Below are 11435 nucleotides of genomic sequence, written 5' to 3' on the forward strand. Positions count from 1 at the left end.
TGCAGTGTTTAACACATTCGATCGAATTTAGGTCAAATACACTACAATCGTATTGCATTAATTTAATTCAGTATATACTATTGTTTTAAATAATTGTGAAATATTATGTATTGTATATTGTATTAAGGTACAATATTGAGTGCAGTGTAATCCATCAACACCTCTCAATATATTCATCCTCCATTACATACCTATACACTAAGTACGCACACTACAATTATTCAAATGGCAAAATTACTAGTCAAAGTTGATTTAAAATACTTTCACACATACTTAGTTTGAGATATATGAAACAATCGACTCTATCGACGTATGAGCCATAATACGTCTCAGAATTATTTGTAAAGCTCCTTGGTTCGAGTCCCAAGTCAGGAAACAAAAAAAAACAGTTAAATTGTCATATGTGCTTGATATGGCAATAGGCTAGCTCTCTATCACATTATAGGACGGATAAAAGTTCTGCGCAATGTGGTTAGACACGTTGCGCCTCTGTTCACCTCTTTGTGGATAAGCTTGTTATGTTTCGGACAGTAGGTACTTTTTTGGCAAACCTGTTTTATCTAGCACTAATAAAAATTATGTAATTTTAAACGAACTGCGCAAAATTAAGAATTCGTATTGATTTATAAAATTGGTAAAAATGATATCGTTGTACCAAAGCGAACTGCGCAAAATGAACATTTCGTGACTTTTAAGAATCAAAATTAATATTTAGAAGTTCTCACTCTTAAAATCATTATATTAGCACTATGTCAAAGTGGCATCTGTTCCAGAACAGAGCGAAAGAAACAACCGCTATAAGATCTGATGAAAAAGAGCGCTTATCTTTTTCTAAGCAAATCTTTCTATGTTGACAAATATTTATACACAAAATAAAATTGTAGCAGGCCGTTGTCTGTAGTCTGTGTATTAAAAATTAAGTAAAATTAACATGGAGGATCTTTATTAAAGCAACTTCTGTTGCCAAAACAAGTTTTTTTTTTATTTATGACTACAGGCATCACGCAAAAACTACTCCATGGAATTGAATGGAGTTTACACCGAAGTTTTGTTAGACGTCTAACTTAAAATATAGGCTCCATTTTATCCTAAAAAAATATGAAGCAGTACTTTTACCCCCGGAAATCTTTTTCACGCAGGCGAAGCCGCGAGCAAAAGCTAGTCTGTAATTTAAAAAGGTCAAAGCAATCGTCAAATAATTAAAATTATACATAATTCGCAATTATAATTATTCGCGGTAAAATGAATTCTCGTTACTACTTTTAGAGACGTATTAAAATCTTTCATTTCAATTTTAGTTGAGAGGTTTCTTTTGCATACTATATAATACCTGTAAGTTCCAATATAGTTATCAAAGAACATAACAGACGATCTATGGAATTAAAATTGATGAAAGAAGCCATATACGGTACCATCTCAATACAGCTTTCAGTGAATCTTTTATTTTTATTGCTTTGCATGACGAGACGTGCGTGGCATTCGACTGATGGTAAGCGATACGTTCGCCCATAAACAGTAGAAACACCATCCAACACCTTGAATTACAAAGTATTGTTTGGTATTCCTCTGCACGCGCCATCCTGAAACATGAGATGTTAAGTCTTATTATTCCTAGTAGTTACACTGCCTACAGTGTACTTCAAACAGGAACACAAGAGTGACTACATACAGCTGCTTGGTGGCAGAAATAGGCACTGCCGTACCTACCCAGGCGTACTCTCAGATATGAGAGACCTACCACTAGTAAATCTATGGTTAAATCGAGGAATGCATACTAAAGGTGTTACACTTTTATCTTCCAGTAAGGGTTAAATAGATAAGTAAACGTTACGCGGGAAAGTGTATATGGCTATTTGTACATTCCACAAGTTCTAGTGCACTCATTCAAATCGGAAATACATACTGTACTAGATAATGATAATAAATTCATGATCAATAGTTACATTTACTAGTTACTCGGTGGTCGAAATTCAACCACCGAATTTAATATGTTAGTAACATATACTATAAACAAATTGTAGTTGTCTGCATAAACATTATCTTAATAATCTTTTTTTTTAAAGCCTAAGCAGGAGAACTATATACCCCGCCGCCTAAAATTACAAAAAAGAGGTGTCAATTTTACAATAATTGGACTTTATTTCATATTGTAAAAACCACAATAATACTTTTTAACACGTCATGAATCCACTAACATATTAGAACATTTGAACAACACCAAGAAAGACCATAAAACATAACTTTCAAACGATACGGGAATCAGTGTTGTTAATCATTAGTATCCAAATTAAAATTAAACAATGAATTTAATTTTTTACTGTTGCCCATTTCTAACAATGTTAGAAAATTCCAGAATAATTCACAGGGAAATAGAAACAAAATTGAAACTCCGTCGCACACCGGAGATATGCGGAACTTCCATTGTTAGTTCAAAGTTTACAATTATGTTTGTAGTTCAACTATATTGTATTCATGGCAACCCTAACTTATATTACAATTTACATGCAATATGTCAAAATGTGTAGATAATTTGTATACTGACTAAAATTATTATACAAGCACTAAAGATATTCTTGGATCGTGCGGGAAAACGACTAATCAGAAAAATATTTAAATTAACACTCACATACGTAGTTTAATTTGATTGGTTAATTTTCAGGATATATCAAGATAGCTACATTGATTATATTTTCGGGATAGATCTGAAGATAGTTAGCTACATTAATTATATAATGATTTCTTATGTTTACGCGAATGTTAGACATTGAAATAAAAAAAATTTAACGGAACGTCGGGAGAAAATAACAATATAAAAAACCGCGGTAAAATCCGTTAAATAGTTTTTATTTCAATACATTAATTATAATTTATTTCGACTGATGTTTCACGTAAACTCAAATGACGACTTTACCCTGGAAGGGGAAGGTGGAGATGCAACCAGAGCACCCACTTTGGGCCAAGTGAGTTCCGCCCCATAATGTAACAGGGGGCATGTCTATCGCCATTTCGGGTGTTTCACAAAGGTCTTTTAAGGTCCAAGTAATATTTTTGTTTTCCGTCTTGAAAGAAATGTTAGCCATCAGTGGTGGACGGTCCGTTTAAACCGATTCCTACCGGCTTCTCTTTTTTGAGAATTTATGAAGAATCGATTTATCACTAGAACGATTTACAGACCACATTTATGTATATTTGAGTCTATATATTGTATCGGATTCCCTTTCAGAAAATATCATCTTCCGCGACTCGTAATCATTATTATTTTGGCAAAGACTGCATTAAAGCCGATGAGACCTAGTCAGGGGCGAAGGATGAATTTTTTTAAAAGGTAACCAGATGCAAAAAAAATTGCCTTAGTTAACACATCGCGACCAATTTAACAAAAAAAAACTAAGACAAACATACTTAAACCTAAAGGGAAGCCGGTAGGAATCGGGTTGTGTGGACGCTTCGCCACTGTGACCCACGCTAGAGACGCTACGTCCCTCAATGTTCATCAAAATTATGCCGACCTATCACGCTAGATTACACTGAAACGCGACTAGTAACTCGAGTTACTATGACGGTTGCAATTCAGTTGGATACACCGCTAATCCAGTATCCCTCTCACTAGCCAGAACTCTCAAACCAATTACTGGGTAAGTATTATGAGACTTAACAAATTATATTATCTCCGGGTGGCTCACTCCCCTGAGTCACATGGAGTCATATCGAGAAAATATGTGCGTACAAAAACATTCTGTGAAATATGAACCTTATTTCGTTGAGCATTTTTTTTTACGATTAGGGCACATTAAATTAAAAAAGTTTGACTGAGTTCCTCCGAGTCTATTATATTTGTTTTGCGTCGTTATGGCTCAGTGGTTTTGAATATTTGGGTAGAATATTGGATGTTTAATAATTGTTATAAGACTTTTCCGAATCATGAAGTGTTGGCGCAATTTAGCGTTGAAACGGTCTGCCAATACTGAATACACATGGTTCCCTCTCACATATAACAATGAGTCTGAAATTGAATGATTAATTCATATAAATTCATACTCATACCCATAAAATGTTTTGATATTTAGATTTCGACAATTTTTACTCTATCGCGAGTTCGGAAAGCAGTTGCTACCAGAGAAGAACTGGCAGGAATTTCTTTGTTGCTCTTTTCAAAATCAGTTCAAAGGTGTAGTGCCAAAAAATATATAAAATTTGTTGTTTATTATACAATTTAGAGCAGTTCATTTATAGATTTGCGAAATACATTTTTTTGTCGATGTAACGTAAGTGTCCCGCACATCTCTCAGGTATCGTGAAATACTTGAATTACCTATAATTTAACAAATATAATATTAATACGCAGATATTAGTAAGCAAAATGGGTAGACTGGTCCACACAAGCAGCGTCCGTTCACAATTATAACGCATGCGCTAGCCATCGGCCACCTAAACCATATTGCAGGAAAGTTTTTGCTGGTGGTACGATAATCCGCCAGGATAACGAGCCAAAGGGTAATCATCTCTAGTTAATCGACATTGTATAGGACGCCACTCCACTTACCATCAAGTCCAGTAGGGTCATTATGCTGTGCACGTATAACCAACCTGACACATGGCTATTTGTGAATGGAATAAGGAGATTGTATAACTTCGATCGTTGTGCTATAGCACAAAGTTCCTCACACAACTACGTTAATTGTGGTGTAACGTTACCAATTATACTTACATATATACTCTGTTAACGTTACTAATGTCTTCTAAATAGTCTGTGGTTATAATATGAATGATTAACGCCCTCGCAATTAGAACTACCAATGAGCATCATCGTTGCAATGAATTGTCATTGCACTGACGTACGTCCGAATGGCGCCTGCATAAATAGGCGTGCAACGCGACCCGCCGCCTTTTTGAGCCATTATCTTTGGCCGTGGCACTACATATTGTCACACACGTCGTTACCCTGAGTTATCAATTGTCTCCCTACTAACTATCTGCGGCCAGGCCCTCAACCGCCGCAGTGGACTGCACTTACAATAGTACCTACAGCAGTCACTTTTTATAGACAGCACTACCCGCTGGGAACAAATGTTATTGGAACAAACGATATTTTTATATCATAGATAAATTTTATAATCTCGTGTTCACTGGAGCCCGGCCCGCCATTCAGAGATTAATTAAAAACTTTCTAATTAATAATGTTCTGTTGTGCACACCATGGCTATCTGCTGTCGCTCTTGTTTTTTAGTTCGCTGAATAAAGAGCAATTTGATTTTAATTAAAATAATGTACGCGCACAGTGGTGTGAATTTTGGGGTATTTTGGAATTTAAACTGAGGGGAAATAGATGTTTGTGTACGAGAGTTTGTGGGGACATGTAGGGTTAGACTAATATATTTTTTAAACAACGTTTCGAATTGAAATTAAACAAATTTTCCGGATTCTGTCGCGTTTTTGTATTTTATTTTTCTCCTGACGTTTCGAAGACTTTGCAACCTTCATGGTCACGGGGGAGACTGAGGTGTTGTTCATCCGTAAAGTCAAAGTGACAATATCTACCTACATTTTACAATCATACAACTTTTAAAATATATTTTTTTTTAGCTGTTGGTTTGACCATGAAGGCTGCAAAGTCTTCGAAACGTCGGGAGAAAAATAAAATACAAAAACCGCGATAGAATCCGGAAAATTAGTTTAATTTCAATGTCTAACATTCGCGTAAACATAAGAAATCATAATGTTTTGAATGTTTTTGTGTCGACTGTTGAGTGGTAATTAGCTCTCGTCACTCGAAATTCTATTGCATCCCCACTCCACTTACCATCAGATACAGCAGGGTTACCGCCGAGCCCGAATAAGAAAATGGAACCTTTAATTTCCAAATTATAATGCGTGATTCGAGATCGTGTCTGACGAATATTATAACTATTTGGTAAAATACAGAGTTTGCAACTGTAACCGGTGTGGGACACGGTTAATGGAATATTAAACGGCGTAAATTGATAACCAGTCCGGTTATTAATTAATCAACAACATGGGCCGCTTTGATTAAAGTGGTTCTGTTGTCTCACATATAATATTGTAGCGTTTCGCTATTGCGTTTCGAAAGTCGAGCAATATTATCGGTTGTAGAGTATCGTTACGATGCGTAACATGGAGGGGCGGGGGGTCAAAAATCTTCAAAAAATGGGATACGTAATACTTGAACGGCCCCTAAACAGATTTTGAAGATCTGTACCAACACCATGGTTCCTCTAATAATTGGGTTCTTTTAACTACGTACTATCAGGCGACGAATGAGTCGTTAGCCAGACTTCAGCTTTAGGGCCCTAGAGATGGCCCGAAAACCCAAAAACTCGACCGCGTCGCTTAACTTAAAATTAAATTAAACAAAAACATAATGAAAAAAGCGTATAATTAAACACAAACATACGGCGGTTAGTTTTCATTTTGCTCGCGAAATTAGATATTTTTTTTTGATACAAATAATCCATTTAATATACAAAGGTTTGGTTGAAATTAATTTGTGCTTTTTGTGAGAGTTACTAAAAATTGGAATTGTTTCTTTGAGTTGAATTAGTATTACAAATAATGAAATGAACTCTCTTTGTACTAGGATTTGTTTTGTCTTGTTTATTTGTAATATGGTGAATGCCTCGGTGGCATAATTGTATTATGTACGCGGTTAGACACCGCTCTAAGGTCCTGGGTTCGAAGCCCCAGTAAAGTGGTATTTGTGTTTTCTGTTTAGTATCAACCCGGAGTATCGAAATTGCCTGATATGGTGATAGGCTCGCCCCCTATCACATCATGGGACGGAACAGACATGGCCAAATGGATGCTCTGGTTGTACCTCTGCCTACCATGTGGGTATTTTAGGTAGTCCTAGACACATGGTACTATGACACTATGGTACATACTAGATACTTGTTATTTTCTTTAATAACAATGAAAATATCAGTGCTGTATTAAATGGCATAATTACTGGTACGGTGTAGGGGTTTCCAAGCTTGAGTGATTAAACATTTTAATGTTGATAAAAATTCTACAACAATAATTCACGGTTCCTTCTATATTCTATTTCGGGATTAGACTTAGAATTATGTGATGCAAGCTGACCCGACAGACGTTGTTCAGTTAAGACAGAAGTTAAGACTTTGCATATTGAATTCGAATCGGTATACTAATAAAAAAAAAATCTAAAACATAGTGTTTATTATTGTAATGCTCTATGATACACAACCGATCCATCTGCGTTAAACGATATTTGCTGCGCGTATTCTGTCAATCGCTGAAAGTTATGTAAAATTATAATAAAAAAATTATATATTGTCGTTAAATTTTCTAATGTTCATAGTTTTTTTCTTTCATAAGGTCCTTTTCCTGTCATTAATTGACACCACAAATAAAGAGTTAGCGAAATTGTTCCATCCGTTAACGCGTGATGCGATGGCCAAGGGAAATAGTGATTCATTTTTATATATACAGCTAATAGCTTTTGTTCGCGGCTTCGCCCACGTGAAGGAGTTTTCCGGGATATTTTTTCCGACTTAATTGATATGTATCGCTATATTATGACCAAATTACACAAAATAATTATAAATTGTAGCCTATGTGTTATTCTGATGTATAACCAATATTATTTTAAAGTTTCATCCAAATCCGTTCAATAGTTTTTTCGTGAAAGAGTAACAAACATACATACACCAATCCTCACAAACTTTCGTATTTATTATTATATACTTAGTCTGGCCATAAATACTGTTACACTTAATTATAAAAAAATATTACATTTGAATTTCGAATCTGTCATTTTTATACGATTGTTCATTGTGTTTTCTCATTTTGGCGCCAATACATTGTAAAATATTTTGCGATATTAAAATGGTGTGGGGTGATAAAGAGAACCGAATCGCTGTGATAGCATTACACAAAGTAGGTATGGAGCCAAATGCAATTTTAAAACTCTCCATACACTTGGTATTAGTAAAATGTTTGTGTACCGGGCTATTAATAGGTACAATGAGACCTCCTCTGTTTGTGACAGAAAAGATCTGGCCGTCCACGTAGTGTTCGTACGAAAAAGGTGGTCAAAGCAGTAAGGGAAAGAATTCGAAGAAATCCTGTCCGAAAGCAAAAGATTTTATCTCGGGAAATGAAGATAGCACCTAGAACCATGTCGCGTATTTTAAAAGATGACTTAGGACTTGCAGCCTATAAGAGACGCACTGGCCATTTCTTAACTGATAATTTAAAGAAGAATAGGGTGGTAAAATCGAAACAACTACTGAAGCGGTACGCAAAGGGAGGTCACAGAAAAATTTTGTTTACGGATGAGAAAATTTTTACAATTGAGCAACATTTTAACAAACAAAATGACCGTATTTATGCTCAAAGCTCTAAGGAAGCTTCCCAATTAGTCGACAGAGTGCAACGTGGACATTATCCGACTTCAGTGATGGTTTGGTGGGGTGTTAGCTATGAAGGAGTGACTGAGCCATATTTTTGTGAAAAAGGTATCAAAACATCGGCACAAGTGTATCAAGATACCATTCTTGAGAAGGTAGTTAAGCCCCTTAACATCACCATGTTCAATAACCAAGTATGGTCCTTCCAGCAAGACTCGGCGCCGGGTCATAAAGCTCGGTCCACGCAGTCTTGGTTGGAATCGAACGTTTCGGACTTCATCAGAGCTGAAGACTGGCCGTCGTCTAGTCCCGATCTTAATCCGCTGGATTATGATTTGTGGTCAGTTTTAGAGAGTACAGCTTGCTCTAAACGCCATGATAATTTGGAGTCCCTAAAACAATCTATACGATTGGCAGTGAAGAATTTTCCCATGGAAAGAGTGCGTGCTTCTATTGATAACTGGCCTCATCGTTTAAAGGACTGTATTGCAGCCAATGGAGACCACTTCGAATAAGCTTTTTATATTTTTAATTGTTTTATATTTATGTATTAAACTGACACACTGTAAAAGTAATAAATGTTATTTGCAGTTAACAATTTTCTTTTTTCTTTATTACAATATTTATGGCAAGACTAGGTAGATATATAATTCAATTTGCACATCAAATATAACCTTGTAATAATAAGCCAGCGAACTATCAAGCGTGGCGTCATTTTCGCGCGTCGTCCGCTGTTTGACGAAATCATTAATGAGCTTACATCCCCGAAGATCGATTGGTTTAAAATAATCCCGTTAAGGGTCAGTTTATCGTTTTAGCAGTGCTCCCCCGGCGCTCTAATTACTAATATTAGACTATTTGCCCCCGTTTGTAACGAACATCGTCTCTCCAAGGGCCGCCGGCCCACGTGCAACCGACATTTTAATTGTGGGCTTTAATCTATTGCCGATTAAGTGTTTATGGATTTTTTATTTATGTAATACAGATGACGCCGCAGCTGTTTTAAATGGTATCAACACTAATATACATGACTAAATAGACCGAGCGGGAAGGAGAGTCACTGTGGATGCCCTCTGCCACATCTAGGGGACATAGAACTTAAATGATGAATGATGATAACATAGGTTATAGCACGGAGGTTCGTAAACAAATTTTTCTCAAAGACCACTTAAAAATTTTGCTGGTATGGTTGCGGTGGATTTTTTTTTGGTTTCTCAGAGAAAGTCCCTTATCTCTACATAACTATGCTCATTATGCCCTTTACGACCCCTATCATTATTTGCCTGCATTGATAGGTGGAGTCAATCATTTTAGTACTATACTATCAAACCAGATACATTTTCGTAGACCTCTACTTATGACTTCTGGACCCCCATTTTTTGGTCACGCCAACGTAGACCCTCGTCAAATCTCCCGTGGACCCCTAGGGATCCACCTGGACCACTTTGGGAATCGATGTTATAGCACTTCATTACTCTGTACATAAGACTTTATTTGGATTAAGTCATACACCATACATAATATACCTATTTTATAAGAAACAATAAGTAATTGCTGCGGTGCTGTCATACAGGCTGTCACCGCGTGCACATATTAAGCAACTACCTTGGCGCCGACAAATAAATGATCTAAGTCAAACAACAAATTGCTGCGACAAAAAGAGCAATACGTACTCAAAATAAGACTGAATATAAAAGTTTATTTAGGTTTCGACAAGGGAATTAAGTGTTTTCTTTCAGAAGATAGGCAGGGAATTAAATATGTCAATACATATTATCAGATCTCTTTCTGATTATGTCGGATTCTCGTCCCACCGTACTATGAGATCGAAGGAACAGAGAGTGCACCTGTATATTGCACACATGCTTGTGCACTATAATATCTCCCGCGTACTTGGCTGCTCTCCGTTGTGGTTGACCGCTGAGGCCGCAATTCGGCTAGGAGAAATTCAGTACATAGCCATAACTCTCAATAGAGACAAACTTATAATCATAGAAATATTTCGAACAAAAGCTAGTTTTACACTACAATAACCAGGAAAAATCAACAGGAACAATACATTAACAAATTTTAATAACGTCGATTAATATCCCCGCTGCATCGTAAACCAGTGGATATGATGTTATGTGAGTAATAACTATAGTGTAACGTCGCAGTGAGTAATAAAACGTAAGCTTTGTTGTAAATATGCCGCTTTTATGGTGTGGTTAGCGCGCGGCTGCAGCTGGCTTTGTTTTATGTTTTTTTTTTTTGTTATAGTACAGGGATCGTACTTGTTTAGAGGTTTAGTTGTGTGGTGAATTTTAGGATTTAGGTTCGATTTTAGGATAAAAAATATATGTTGCTAGGCGTATTTCCAATAAAATATATGTGCGGTTTTAAATAAATATACGTCTAGAAATATATTGTGTTCTATACAGCGACAAGATACATGGAAATATGTTCACTAACCGCCAGCGATAGATTAATTTCTGATAGGTACATTGCAAAAGTCAAACTCTACTTCCGTGGAAATTACGCTACAGTTATGCGGGCTTGGTATAGTAAGGTTTATCTGTTACAGTAGATTTGCAACAATGTCAGCTTTGAGCGATTATATCCACCATTGCGTCAGTATCTGACTTGGCAGATAAACGTCAGTAATTTAATTTACAACGTCAAAGGGTGGGGAGGCTGACGGTAAACCCCTTTTGCTAATTAAATCGCAGTATCTGATTTAACCCATTTACCAGCGGAATGTTTGCCGGCAAACATGACAGCTACATGACATTGCGTGTGTCACGGGAATATAATATTATATACTACATAATAAGGTTATTTTTCCGTGACACGCGTAATTTCATGTAACTGACATCATAGCTGTCATGTTTGCCGGCAAACATTCCGATGCTAAATGGGTTAAAATGAAACAGACACCACGATATCAGAATCAACAGTGTCTCGTGCCACCAAGGTTGGTAAAACTGGAGTAAAAGTTAAAACTGTGTAATGCAACATATCGAGGCTTCGATTAGTTGAAGTAATTTGCATACGTTAAATTATAAAAGT

This window comes from Manduca sexta, chromosome 28, assembly GCF_014839805.1.
Source record: "Manduca sexta isolate Smith_Timp_Sample1 chromosome 28, JHU_Msex_v1.0, whole genome shotgun sequence".
NCBI lineage: Eukaryota > Metazoa > Arthropoda > Insecta > Lepidoptera > Sphingidae > Manduca > Manduca sexta.